Below are 15,195 nucleotides of genomic sequence, written 5' to 3' on the forward strand. Positions count from 1 at the left end.
GTACGCTGGCTCAGGAATCCTGGGAGTTGAAGTCCATGAGTCATAACAGAGCCAAGGTTGCCTACCCCTGGTCTAGGCTAGGGCAGGGGTCTTCAAATTTGGCCCTCTTATGACTTGTGGACTTCAACTCCCAGAATTCCTCAGCCAGCGTGCCTGGCTGAAGAATTCTGGGAGTTGGAAGTCCACAAGTCATAAAGGGGCCAAGTTTGAAGACCCCTGTCCTTAGGCACAAGACAGTGCTGTGGGAATTAGTTGCTTAGCAGAACGATGACATGGGGGTCAAAACTGCCTTTGTGTCTAGTTATTTTGGCATGCAATGCCCTATAGTGGTGTCTTGAGGGGAGGAGTTGAAACAGTTCATGTCCAGGATATGAGAGGTCTGTAGATATTTTCTCAACTCTCTTTCTAATCCACACAATCTACAGGTCCTCAATACCTGGCTAAGGATTTCCTGGAGTTGAAGTCCACAAGTCATAAAAGGGCCAAGTTTGAAGACCCTTGGTCTAGAGCCCCCTGTTTGACCAGGGTGTTGAACTAGAAGACCTCCAAGGTCCCTTCCAATTCTATTATTCTGTTACTCATGTATAATTTGCCTTGCTAGGTAAGCCAGAACTTCACGGATCTGGCCAGGATGCCCACAAACGTTAGGATGACAACTGGAGGAACCAGCCTTGGAGAAGACTGATTTAAAACAGGAAGATTTTGGCCACCAGGGTTGGGCTTCTGGTCAGTGATGCCTTCAAATGATGATCTCCAGTGTGCAAACATCCGGGACAGAACAGAATTATTAGCGCAGCTCCATGAGTTCGCCAAATAAAATCATTCATTCTTAGCTCCAAGGATCAAAGTCAGCTTCTTAAGCGCCACCAACTCCTCACTCCTCTTAGACCTCAATTTCCTCATTCTTTAGCACACTAAGTTAAGCAAATACCCCCAGCACACAAACCAGCTAAAGCCATCCTACACATCCTTAAGTAAACCAAAAGACCCAGCAGCCCCAGAAGAAAAAAAATCAAGAATAACCTACAACATACTGTACAACAGTGGTTCTCAACCTTTTTAATGCCGCGACCCCAACCGGTCGTAAGTGGAGGACTACCCAACCGGTCGTAAGTGGAGGACTACCCAACCGGTCGTTAAGTCGAGGACTTTCCCTGCCCGGGAGCGCCGCACATGCGTGGTGCCGCCCCCTGCGCCGGCCCAGGGGTAGCTAGCAAGGGGCAGCGACAGCGCAGGGCGACCACCGGCTGGGCCACCAGCTGGCCCAACCCAAGGGAGGTAAGGCACCCGCCGGGCCCCCCGCGCGCCAGCAACCCTCCCTGCGCCCGCCGGCCTCCCATCTCCCACCCTGGCCCTCTTTTCCTTACATTTTTAGTAGTTGCTCAGCAGGGACGGGTGGAAACTTCCAGACAGCTCACCTTCGCTGCAGACAACTTGCAGCACCGTTTGCAGACTGGGACTTTTGGCGGGCTCAGCAGGGCAGAGACAGCCTGGACAATTCCTATTGGCTTTTGAAAGCCAATAGAATTAGACTCTATTCAAGAGAGTCTATTCTATTGGCTTTCGAAAGCCAATAGAATAAAAGGGAGGAGCACAGCTAAGGAACAGGGGAAAAAAATGGCGGACTGCGTTGTTTGGCGACCCCCGTGAAATGGTCGTTCGACCCCAAATGGGTTCCCGACCCCCAGGTTGAGAACCGCTGCTGTACAAGGACCGCAAGAGCCACTATGTAGGACAAACAGGCAGAAAACTAGCAGAGCGTATCCATGCACACCACCAAGTACCGGTACTTAAGTACTGATTAAAACTCCTTAATTTCACCACACATGGATAGGCTTAGGCATGGTTTCCACCGTGAGCATCCCAAGCCAAGTCCAAAAATGCTAGAGAATTCCTGGAAGTTTGGACAAATCAGCCATCAATAGGCTGGTTGTGCAGCTGCCCCATTTTATGCATTTGCCCAACGCACTGGACCATAAGTGCTGGATTCGGATGGCGCATTCATCCACAAAATACACCGGATCGAGATTCAAATGAGCCGAGCTTTCTGCCTAGCTGCAAGACTTTTCTCTGACTTGCACAGGTGTGTATGAATGCAGCCGGTTTGCCCACTGGCAGAACCAATATTCCTGCAGCAACTCCGTGAGCTGCACTGGTTGTCTATTGGTCTCCGGGTCCAATTCAAGGTGTTGGTCATTACCTTGAAAGCCCTATATGGCTCAGGGCCAGGCTATTTGCGAGACCGGCTACTACCTCATAGTTCCCTATGTCCGGTTCGATCCCACAGGCTGGGCCTCCTTCAGGCCCCAACGGCCAAGCAGTGCCATTTGGCGGGGCCGCGGAGGAGGGCCTTCTCTGTGATGGCGCCCACACTTTGGAATCAACTCCCCCCGGAGATTAGGACCGCTCCCACCCTGTTGGTCTTCCGCAAGCTGCTTAAGACCTGGCTTTTCCGGCAGGCCTGGGGTTTATAAAACCTGACCCCTGGATGATTGTCTTTGTACTGTTGTTTTGTTATGTTTTATGTGTTTTTTATTGTTAGCCACCCAGAGTCTTTCGGGAGTGGGGCGGCTTATAAATTTTAAAAATAAAATAAATAAATAAAATAAACTCTGGAAATCTTCGTGGGAAGTCAGATTCCTGCACACCTCTACCATTGTATAAATCACACGTTCAGCTACCCAGCAATATCTGCCTCCCAACTGGCTCTTCAGATTTGACATCGTTCTTAAATAGCATCGCCTCCTGAGGCTTCTTTGATCTGGCCACAGACCAATAATATTCAATAATATCCAATAATAGTTATCTTTCCACATAACGCATGATTGTGGGGAGGGATTGTGACCTGCACTGCAGAAGGAACGGAGACGAAGGAGGCTGATCACAAAAAACAGGTTGTTAAAGGAAAGTCGTAAGACAGGTAAGTCCTCCACTTACAACTATTCGTTTCGTGACCGTCCGAAGTTACAACGGCACTGAAAAAAAGTGAGCTATGGCCGTTTTTCAAGATGACCATTGCAGCACGTGGTCAAAATTCAGACGCTTGATAACTGACTCGTATTTATGACGGTCGTAGCGTCCCACGGTCGGGCGATCCCCTTTTGAGACCTTGTCACAAGCAAAAAGCCAGATTCACTTAACAACCCTGTGACTAACTTCACAACTGCCGCGATTCACTTAACAACGGGGGCCAGGAAGTTTGTAAAATGGGGGCAAAGCTCACTTAGCAACTGTCTGGCTTAGCAACAGGAATCTGGACCTCCATTAGGGTTTGCTAAGCCACCGGTCGGTCGTAAGTCGAGAACTACCTGCACGATTGTTGTTGTGTGCATGCAGCCATGGTGCTCTTTTCCAGTAAACTAATTTAGGAGGAAGGAACAAAAATAAAAAAATAAAATAAAAAAAGACTTAAGAGCTGCTTTTCCACAACTTGGAATCAACACTTCCTGATTTAACAAAGAGCATTATTGGTGATTTCTAATCTGCTCTTCTGCAGCCTGGATCTAGTCCAGCAATCTTGGCCGACGGGATGTCCATTTCAAGAAAAAACAAAACAAAACATCCATTTCTTGCTTGCTCTTTGGACCTCCTTCGTAGGGAATCACAATTTGCAAGAAGGCAGAACCACAGGGAGGAAAAAAAAAAAAATAGAATGCAGATACTTTGGGTATGGCCAGTCTGGAGAAAAGAAGGACTAGGGGAGACATAATAGCAGTATTTGAGGGGCTGCCACAATGAAGAGGGGGTCAACTTCGCTTCCAGAGGGCAGGACAGGAAACTAATCCAGGAGAGAAGCAACCTGGAACTAAGGAGGAATGGACTTCAAGCCCCAAAAACATCCTCAAGAAGGACAAAACAAAGCAATTTGATAATCTGGCTTCTTTCATATGTTAGCAAAGAGAAGTCCAACCTAGAACGAAATGAGAAATTTCCTGGCAGTGGGAACAAATAATTAGTGGAAGGGCTTCCTTCCAGAAGTTGTGGGTGCTCCATCACTGGAGGTTTTTAAGAAGAGATTGGACAACGATTTGTCTGAAATGGTATAGGGCAGTGGTTCTCAACCTTTTTAATGCCGCGACCCCCAACCGGTCGTAAGTCGAGGACTACTCAACCGGTTGTAAGTCGAGGACTACTCAACCGGTGCAGCACCGTTTGCAGAATGGGACTTTTGGCGGGCTCAGCAGGGCAGAGACAGCCTGGACAATTCCTGTTGGCTTTTGAAAGCCGATAGAATGAGACTCTATTCAAGAGAGTCTATTTTATTGGCTTTCAAAAGCCAATAGAAGAAAAGGGAGTAGCACAGCTAAGGAAAAGGGGGGGAAAAAATGGCGGACTGCGTTGTTTGGCGACCCCCGTGAAATGGTCGTTTGACCCCAAATGGGGTCCCGACCCAGAGGTTGAGAACCACTGGTATAGGGTCTCCTGCCTGAGCAGGGGGTTGGACTAGATGACCTCCAAGGTCCCTTCTAAGTTCTAATATTCTATGTTCTACGTTCTTTACAGAAAGCATAGAAAAACGATCTGATTTACTGCCACTGGGTGGCCAAGATTTGCCCCCTCTACGGATAATTTGAAAAGCGTCCTGGACCAATTTAGAGAATTTGCAGAAAGCCATCTTTTTTACTACTGAATCAGCTCGTTGCTGATTTAATCCCCTTCCTTTCCCCTTGATTTAATAAAGTAGGCTGCTTGGATCTAAGCCAAAGCTTTCCTGAGAGATTACTTTTTCCCAGCAGGAAATGGCTTTACCAGAACACGTAAAAAACTTCCTCCAGCCTCCAACGAGATCATCACATCTACCCCAACGGAGGAATTTGGAGTGAAAGAGAAGCGAGACTGCAGTGTCACCATGGGTACTAACCACGCTTTGTTTAGTGGCTGTTCAAAGTTACAAAAGTCGGAAAAAAGTGACTCACAAAGGGAAGGTTTTTACACTTCCGATCGTTATAGCATCCTCGTGGTCCAAATTCAGACACTTCACAACTGACATGTATGTATGACAATTGGAATGTCCTGGCATCATGTGTGGCCCCCTTTTGTGACCTTCCCAGCTGGCAAAGTCAATGGAGTGGGGGAGCCAGATTCGCTTACCGACTGCATGATTCATTTAACAACTGTGGCATAAAAGGTTGTAAAATGTGTGTGTGTGGGGGGGGGAAAACTCTCGCTAAACAACTGCCTTGCTTACCAACCTAAAGTCGGGGCTCCACTGTGGTCGTAAGTCAAGGATTACTGGCAATGTTAGTTGCAAAGTCGTATCCAACCCATCGCGACCCCATGGACAAAGTTCCTCCAGGCCTTCCTGTCCTCTACCATCTTCTGGAGCCCATTTAAGCTCACCCCTACTGCTTCAGGGACTCCATCCAGCCATCTCATTCTCTGTCGTCCCCTTCTTCTCTTGCCCTCCATCTTTCCCAGCATCAGGCTCTTCTCCAGTGAGTCCTTCCTTTTCATTAGGTGGCCAAAGTATTTGAGTTTCAACTTCAGAATCTGGCCTTCTAAAGAGCAGTCGGGGTTGATCTCCTCTAGGACTGACCGGTTGGATCGCCTTGCAGTCCAGGGGACTCGCAGGAGTCTTCTCCAACACCAGAGTTCAAAGGCCTCAATTCTTTGGCGCTCAGCCTTTCTTATGGTCCAACGTTCACAGCCATACTTTGCAACTGGGAAAACCATGGCCTTGACTATACGCACTTTTGTTGGCAGGGTGATGTCTCTGCTTTTTAATATGCTGTCTAGATTGGCCATAGCTTTCCTCCCCAGGAGCAAGCGTCTTTTAATTTCTTGGCTGCAGTCCCCATCTGCGGTGATCTTGGAGCCCAGGAAAATAAAATCAGTCACTACCTCCATTTCTTCCCCATCTATTTGCCAGGAATTGAGAGGGCCGGATGCCATAATCTTGGTTTTCTTAATGGCAATCAGGCTAATCTAACCACACCAAATCCCAGCACGTTGCATAACAATGAAAATTCTGGTCTGGGCATAAACCGAGGACTTCTTCAATGCAATGATGATGATTGTAGCATCCTAGGATCATGTGATTGCCATCTGCAACCTTCCCAGACGGCTTCTGACGAGCCAAGTCAAAGGAGGAAGCTAGATTCGCTTAATGACTGCACGTTTTGCTTAACAACTGCGGGGGTTGGCTTAACATCTATGGCAAAAAAGGGTTGTTAAAATTGGACACAACAACTCACTTTAACTGTCTTGCTTAGCAAACCAAAATTAGGGCTGAACTGTGGTTTGCTAAGCCACCCGTCATAAATAGAGGACTACCTGTACTGTTTATTCAGTTAATGACCAGCAAAAAAAATTTTTAAAAAAAAAAAAATACAACACAAAAAGTAATCCAATGGAGGAAATAAAACAAAGATAAAATAACAAAATGTAACATGCATTATACTATAATGATATTAAGAGAAAAATGGGATTGGAAGGCAGTGTTAATTCCCTGCGCCAGTGTAAATCGAAAATATTACATTATGAAGTAAAAATACATATCACCTAAAACAAGATAGCTAGCATGCATTAAACCCGAAGAGATGAATACAACAGAAGCAATTATTCCCATGCTTTATTTTCAATGCGGCAACACAGAATTTTGGCTCCTGCACAAACGATAAAGGATTTGCAATATTCTACAAGACGGTTCACACCTAGAAATGATCTGCACTGCTAGGAAATTTACATATTAGGGGCAAAATAGAAGCAGACCCCATGTCCCTATAAAATTGACAACCTAATAATACCTGCAAAATGTATGTATGTCAGCATCTGGGCAGATCTGCTGAGCTAAATGGATTTTTTTAGACTATCCTTATTTACTTTGCAGCAATGCAGATGGTTAAAAAAAAAAAAAGGGTGGGTCCAGGCTCTTGCAAAATTTGCTAATTATAGTTGGGGAATTATTGTTAAGTGCCCTGTGTTAACTTTCAAAAGTAACATTAATTTTAAAAAAATTATGGGTGGATGGGATGTTTTGTCCTAGAACCATCAATTTCTTTGTCTTATTTCTACTGTTTTTACTTCCTTTGGGTTAGCAGTCAATGGCCCATCATTCTAACCCTGAGTGGGTTCCTTAATATCCCCCACCCCATCCCAAAATTGTGCACCCTGCAACAATGAGCAACAGATGTGAACCATTTCTCCACCCCACTGCTTTTGAGACTTGTGGTTCTTCAGATTGGCAACTTTTAAGATATGTAGATTTCAACTGACTGGGGAATAAAATGTGTCAGTTGGAATAGGTTTCCATTTCTCCTTCTAATTTTGACCTCTCCTAGATTACAGGTAGTCCTCAACTTACAACCATTTGCTTAGTGATGGTTCGAAGTTACAACTTGTCCTCATACTTGCAACCATTACAACCTGGGATCAAAATTTGGGTATCTGGAAATCAGCATGTATGTACAACAGCGGCAGAGTGAGAAAGCCATTTGCAAGCTTCTCCTGACAAGCAAAATCAAAGAGGAAACCCAGATTCACTTAACAACTGCATGATTCGTTTAACCAAAGGGCAGAACAAGAAACAACGGTTGGGAACTAATCAAGGAGAGAAGCAACCTGGAATTAAGGAGAAACTTCCTGACAGTGAGAACAATTAACCAGTGGAACAACCTGCCTCCAGAAGCGGTGGATGCTCCAACACTGGAAGTTTTTAAGAAGAGACTGGACAGCCATTTGTCTGAAATGGTGTAGGGTTCCTGCCTGAGCAGGGGGTTGGACTAGAAGACCTCCAAGGTCCCTTCCAACTCTGATGTTCTATGTTCTACATTCTCTACAGGAAGCACAAAAAACGATTTGATTTACTTCCACTGGATGGCAAAGATTTGCCCCCTATTTGTCCCCTTCCAGCTCTACCCTACCCTACCCTATCCTATCTTAGCGATTTCCTTAACTGTAGCAAAAAAAGATAGTAAGATCTGGTGTGATCCCCTTAACAGACACTTTGCTTTGCAATGGAAATTTGTGGTCGTAAATTGAGGACTATCTACAACCCAGCTCTCCTTCTATAATACATCTGTATTGTTGATTTTTGCTATGATGTCTTTTCCCTGTACCCCGCCCAGAGTCTCTTTGGACTAGGGTGGACACTAAACCCTGTAAAAGAAATACAACAATCACTAAAAAAAAAAAAAAATAGTTTTGTCTGCAAATCCCCCTTGCTCGACTGGTTTCTGAAACGGTGAGGCTGCCTGGCTTCTTTCTAATCCATCCGTGTTGTCCAAACACTTTGCTGAAATATCGTGGCTCCAGCAGAGAAAAATCTCCCAAGTTGAGTCACGATGATAAGAGAGAAATCTGAATTTTGTTATGTATTTATTTGCCACGTATAATTCAATGAAACATCGACTTGGGGGGGGGGGAATGTAGGGAGAATTCTCCTCTCTGCCCCCTCCTATAGAGTACAGATAATTCTCAACCGACAACCACAATTTTCATTGCTAAGCAAGGCGGTGGTTAATTGAGTTGCTCCCCACTTTATGACCTGTTTTGCCATGGTTGTTAAGCGAATCACCGCAGTCATTAAGGGAACCACAAGGGTGTTAAGCAAATCTGGCTTCCCCCATTGGGTTTTGCCTGTCAGAAGGTCGGAAAAGGGGATCACGTGACCCCAGGACATGCGACGGTCGTAAATATGAGTCAGTTGCCCAAATTTTGGATCACGTGACCATGGGGATGCTGCGACGGCCTCAGTGTGAAAAAGGCTCATGAGTCACTTTTTTCAGTTTCCATTGTGACTTTGAATGGTCGCTAAATGAACGTCTGTAAGTCGAGGAGTACCTGTAAACACAGGTCAATAAAGGTGAGGCACACGGATTTCTCTCCTCCTCCCTTCAAAGGGGTGAGGTTCCTGCCCGATATTTTACAAAGCTTTGCAAGTAAGAAAACAATGACTCAAACTAGAGAAACTCTTTTTGGCAGGGGAAAAAACACACACACACACACACAAAGGTGTTCAGGGCAGATCCGGGTTAATGAAAGCCACCGCTGAGTAAACTGTCACTTTTCAACCACAAGGAAACAAGACGGGCCAACAATGCGTCTAGTCCTCATGATCTCCCGATTCTTTAAAATGCTCCTGAGGAAAAAATAACAATGCAGCAGTTTGACTCTGGGGTCAGTTCACACATCACACAAGGCCAAAAGTGGTTTGCTTGGTTTAATGTAATAGGTGAATCAGGCTAACTGAGGTTTGAATAACTATTAAATAAGATATTTAATAAGATATTTAATAGTTGGAAGAGTAAAGTGTATAATGGGCCAAAACACAGCTGCAGCTGATTGATTGGAGAGCATGGGCTCCTGCATGAGGCAATCTACGTTATGATTGGTTGCTGGGTGTAAAGGGGGAGTTTCCCTTTTTTCCCGCCTTTTTGTTCTGTGTGCTCTCTATGTTGTTCTGTCATTTACCTCATGATGTAGTGATGTGCCGGACTATTTTGTTTGCTACAAATATAAATGTAAAATATATTTATTTATATAAAACTACAAGTTTGTGTCAGCGTCTCTGACTCCATTTGCTGCACAATTCTCTGACAATAACCATGGGTCACTGAGTAAACCATAAAGAATGCAGAATATCAGAGATGGAAGAGACCTTGGAGGTCATCTAGTCCAAACCCCCCTGCTCAAGCAGGAGGCCCTATGCCATTTCAGACACATAATTCTCCAAACTCTTCTTGAAAACCTCACCTCCAACAATGGAGCACCCACAACTTTTGAAGACAAGCCATTCCACTCATTAATTGTCAGGAAAATTCCACGACTTAGCAAAACTCATCAGTCTGGTCCCATATTTGCTGCATTCACACAACACACTTAACCTGGTTCCTGAATTAAGCCACCTTCTGGATTTCCAGAAAGCCAGATCACACAATATTCTAAGCAATTCTCCCAATGAATGAAACTTAAAACTAATAAAGTGGGTTGAACTATTTAGGTAAAACTGACTTGTTTATGAATATCGTGTGAATCTGATTAAGGTATAAGCCTTGGTCCCTAAACCAGAATGGCTGGGTTCAACTCCAAATCAAACCAACATGTCCTAGCCTAATGTGTGGACCTTATTATTACCAATCAACTCAACCAAGAGAAATTTTAAGGAAGAAATGCTGCATGGGGGCTCAAAAAATAAAATAAAATTGTCTTGGAGAAGAGAGGATTATGTTTTCAGGGTGATCTCATTTATTAAAACCATCCAAATATGTCACATAATTCATGGCCTCCAATCATGTCACATAAGTCATGGCATCCTCATGCAATGATGCAAATGAGTACATGTCACTCGCCTTGCCCTGACAGCTTTTGCAAATGAGATATTTTTTTTCAAACCAAGAGGAATGACAAGGTGGTCCTCGACTTACAACAGTTCATTTAGTGACCGTTCAAAGTTACGACACTGAAAAAAGTGACTTGTGACTGGTTTTCCCATGACTGTTACAGCATCCCTAGAGTCACGTGATCAGAATTCAGATGCCTGCCAAGTGGTTTCATATTTATGACGGTTGCAGTGATTGCTGGTGTTGCACAATCCCCTTTTGCAAACTTTCACCAAGCAAAATCAATGGGGAAGCCAGGTTCACTTAACAACTGTGTGACTAACTTAATTGCAATGACTCACTTAACAACTGTGGCAAGAAAGTCAATGGGGGGAAGCCAGATTGACTTAAGGGCCATGTTACTAATTTAACAACTCTGGTGATTCATTTAACAACTGTGGCAAGGAAGGTCGTAAAATGGGGCAAAATTCATTGGACAACTGTCTCACTTAAAACCATAAATTTGGGGCTCAATTGTGGTTGTACATCCAGGATTACCTATATAGCATTAATAGGGCGGTTTGTTCACACATTAGATTCAACTATCCTGGGATTGATTTTGTTTTAAGTTCCAAGGCCTACTAAGGCCACTCTCCTCTTGTGGTTTCTGAAGCGTAACTTATGACTTATGCAATACAGGAATCCAGTCAACGGTGGCTTATTTGACAAAGCATTGTTATAGAAACCTGGCTTAGTTTGAATCCAGTCCAAGGACAGACCACATGTGACCTTGTAAATGTTGCTGGGTCTCAAGCTCATTGCCTTCTTCATGTTTTCTGTGTATCTGCACCAGGGTTTCTCAATCATGGTAACTTTAAGATGGATAGAATAGGATAGGATAGGATAGGATAGGATAGGATAGGATAGGATAGGATAGAATAGAATAGAATATAGGAATGGAACAGAATGGTATAGGAATAGGAATAGTAGAGTAGAATTAGAATTAGAATTAGAATTAGAATAGAATAGAATAGAATAGAATAACAGCATTGAAAGGGACCTTGGAGGTCTTCTAGTCCAACCCCCTGCTTGTCCTTAAGGCAGGACAAGAAGCAACAGATGGAAACTCATCAAGGAGAGAAGCAACCTGGAACTAAGGAGAAAATTCCTGACAGTTAGAACAATTAACCAGTGAAACAACCTGGCTCCAGAAGCTGTGAATGCTCCAACACTGGAAGTTTTTAAGAAGAGACTAGACAGCCATTTATCTGAAATGGTATAGGGTTTCCTGCCTGAGCAGGGGGTTGGACTAGATGACCTCCAAGATCCCTTCCAACTTTATTATTATTATCTTGTCTTAACTGCAATGATTCACTTAACAACTCCAGCAAGACAGGTCATAAAATGGAATAAGCTTAGCAACAGAAATGTTGAGCTTATTTGAGGTTGTATTCAAGCCCTGTACAGTAGCTCAATTGCTCCCATTGCAAACCAATGTCCTGAGTAGGATCCACAAAGGAGGATTAGCAACTACTAGTTGCACGTTCTCTGATAAGCTGAAACAGTAAATTTCCCTGCTGTTCCATTACTAAAGCCATAAATATTTGCCAGCCACTGCAGCCATAAAAACAGGACTGGCTGTAAAGTCGTTTGTAAGACACTTGGATGTGATCTACCCAGGGGAAAGCAAAAGCTGATCCAGCCTAAGAAACGTCACGTTTTCAGCAAAATCGAGGACCACAGGTAGTCCTCAACTTACAAGAGTTCATTTAGTGACCGTTCAGTTACAACGGCACTGAAAAAAGTGACATCACGATTTTTCAGTTACCTTTATAGCAGGGGGTCTTCAAACTCGGCCCTTTTATGACTCGTGGACTTCAACTCCCAGAATTCCTCAGCCAGGCCTGGCTGAGGAATTCTGGGAGTTGAAGTCCACGAGTCATAAAAGGGCCGAGTTTGAAGACCCCCTGCTTTATAGCATCCCCATGAACATGTGCTCAAAAATCAGACGCTTGGCAACTGCTTCATACTTATGCCCGTGGCCGTATCTCAAGGTCATGTGATCCCCTTTTGCGACCTTCTCACAAGTAATGTCAACGGGGAAGCTAGATCCACTTAACAACTGGGTTACTTACTTATCAATTGCAATGATTCACTTAACTGTGGAAAGAAAAGTCGTAAAACGGGACAAAAGTCAGGCTGAGGCAGCACTTCCTATTTCAAGTCCAATTTATTCAAAATTGTGTACCTATTTATACACGACACCAGCCATCCGTACACTGTGTCTCTGAAACACACATAACTATGCTAAAAACCAATGTTTTATCCACAAGCAATTTCACGCCTGCTAAACACAGAATCGTAAGGCTGGGTGGGTTCCCAGAGGCCATTTAATCCACCCTCCTGCTCAACAGGAAGCAGACTGAATGGCTGCCCATCAAGCCACTGTCCCGTTTCTGCATGGAGGTATCTATAAAAGATTGGACAGCCCACCACACCCTTAATCAGGTTTAAAAAAAAAAAGTTGGAATCTGACTTCCTGCATCTTAAAGCAGAATCATCTGAAAGAAAATAAATTTTATTTATTTATATTTCATATTTATATTAGCTTTTGGCCTTCCTTTCTTTCTCTTTCCCCTGCTTCAGATACCTGGAGAAGTTTATTGTATTTTTTCATTACCGCTCGTTTGGCAAGCTCTTACAATTTCTCCTAGAATCCAAGAGTTGGAAGGACCTCAAAGGTCATCCAGTCCAGCCCCTTGCATACAGGATTCCCTACCTACAGCATCCCTAACAGGTGACTAGTCAGCCTTTGTGTGAAAAATCTCCAACAAGGAAGAGGAAACCCTATTCCTTTGATTGGCAAGTCTGTTACAAGGTCTTCCTAAATTCCCCTGTGTATCCACATCGGTGTTTCTCAATCTTGGCAATTTGAAAATGAGTGGACTACAACTCCCACAATTCTGGGAACTGGAGTCCACCCATCTTCAAGTTGCCAAGGCTGAAGATACAGAATAACAGAATTGCAAAGGATCTTGGAGATCTTCTAGAATTCTAGACCAATCCCCTGTTCAGGCAGAGACTTTTATTTACATCCTTGACGCTTCATCTCATGAGTTCTAGGAACTTGGCAAGATTTTAGGGAAGGGGCAGAGAAACGAAACAACAAAGCGATGGCATTTGGAAAAAAAAAAAAAAAAGGAACTGACCTACAAAAATGGGAAGTTAGGACTCAATCCCTGTTTGACATCAAAGCACAACTCCACAGTTGTTTTCACACACCGCACCAAGTCCCACTGTGATTTTCCACACATGGCTTAGCGGGAAGGGTAAACCCAGCCAGCATGGCTTGTAAACCACAGTTTAGCATTAGTGCAAAGGACCAGCCCAGCCCAAGCAAGCATAAGATGGGTCCTTTGAAAGTTTCTACTCCTATCCGACAATTAACCAGTGGAACAGCTCGCCACCAGAAGTTGTGGGTCCTTCATTACGCAGGTTTTCAAGAAGAGACTGGATAGTCACTTATCCAGAGTGGTATAGCTTCTCCTCCTCAGCAGGGGGCTGGACTAGAAGACCTCCAAGGTCCCTTCCAGCTCCTATTCTGATTCATCTGGCTTCAGACTTCTGCTGTTTGCTTTGCCCTTATTTTTTTTCATTCAAGATTCTAGTCCCTGTGGCAAAGGGGGGGGGCTGCTCGGCCAGAAGAAACCAGGAACTTATTGGAATGAGGCTGCTTCAGAAAGAGGTTGGGGCTAGTTCCAACAAGTTCCTCCTAGCCAAACAGGCCCCCCCTCCCACTTTGCCACAGGGACTAGAGCCTTGAATGAAAAGGGAAGGGCGAAGAAAACGGGCAGCTAAAGAGGGGGCTTTCATCTCCCTTTAAATAAAGAAGACGAGGTCCCTTTGGGAAGCTCTCCCCAAATCCTGTTTATTTCTCTTTCCCCCCCCCCACCCCCACGCCGCTTTTCTTTTTAGCCTCAACTCTACACACCTGCAAGCTGCAAATCTCAGCCTCTTCGCCAGGAAACCAAAAGCGGCTTCTCTGCAATCCAGGATGGCCCGCGGTTTTGCAAGCCGCAATTGCACGCGCCCCCCACCCCACCCCATCCCGGAGCAGCGACACCCCAAAAGAAGCCAACGGAAGGAGGGAACGAAAACCCCCCTCCCATGGCTGCAAGGTTCAAACCCCAAGAAAATCAAGCAGAGGAGGAGAGAAAGAAAAAGAAAAACGGGGGGGGGGTGAGAGAGGGAGGGTCTCCCATGCCCCACGGGGGGGGATCCTTGCACCCCGATCTGTCTGCGAGAGCTGGAAATGCACGCCTGGATCCAGTCCGCCCCCCCCCCACACACACACACAACCCAGCTGAGCGCGGCAGCCTCCCGCTAAACAAGCTTTAAATCCGCGTCTTCTGCAACGGGGAACGGCGGAGGGAGAAGTCTGGCTTTGCAAGAGGTCGCCCGCGGTCGCCGCTTGCTGCGAGACTCCCCAGAAAATATTCACACACTCACACAGCACAACTCACCTCGTTCCCAGCAGCCGCTCTCCGGCTCCGCTCCACACACAGCCGCCCGCCCCCGCAACTCTGGATTTTTAAAGGGGAGGGGCTTGGCTCAGGGGGAGGGGCGACAGCCCGCGCTTGCGCTTCCCTATCCACGGAGGTGGGGGGGGGGGAGGAAAGGAATAGTTGGTGCCTTTGGATCTATATGAGTTTTTAGAGTAGAGTTGGAAGGGGCCTTGGAGGTCATCTAGTCCAACCCCCTGCTCAGGCAGGAAACCCTGTACTATTTCAGAGAAAGGGCTGTCCAGTCTCTTCTTAAAAACTTCCAGTGTTGGAGCAGTCACCGCTTCTGGAAGCAGGTGGTTCCACTGGTGAATTGTTCTCGCTGTCAGGAAGTGTCTCCTTAGTTCCAGGTTGCTTCTCTCCTTGATGAGTTC

General features: G+C 45.2%; 1 protein-coding gene across 1 annotated transcript in view; it reads right to left on the reverse strand.

The window, feature by feature from the left end:
- The window catches only part of CAPN5 (calpain 5), a 71,850-nt gene extending 56,992 nt beyond the window's left edge, over positions 1-14,858 (reverse strand). Inside the window, exon 1 of the mRNA XM_039369797.1 lies at positions 14,783-14,858. The gene's annotated coding sequence lies outside the window, so the exon portion shown is untranslated. The remainder of the gene's footprint in view (positions 1-14,782) is intronic.
- Positions 14,859-15,195: the final 337 nt, after the last annotated feature.

The sequence above is a fragment of the Crotalus tigris genome, unplaced genomic scaffold, assembly GCF_016545835.1.
Source record: "Crotalus tigris isolate CLP2741 ecotype Arizona unplaced genomic scaffold, ASM1654583v1 scf7180000021252.422678, whole genome shotgun sequence".
NCBI classification, from domain to species: domain Eukaryota; kingdom Metazoa; phylum Chordata; class Lepidosauria; order Squamata; family Viperidae; genus Crotalus; species Crotalus tigris.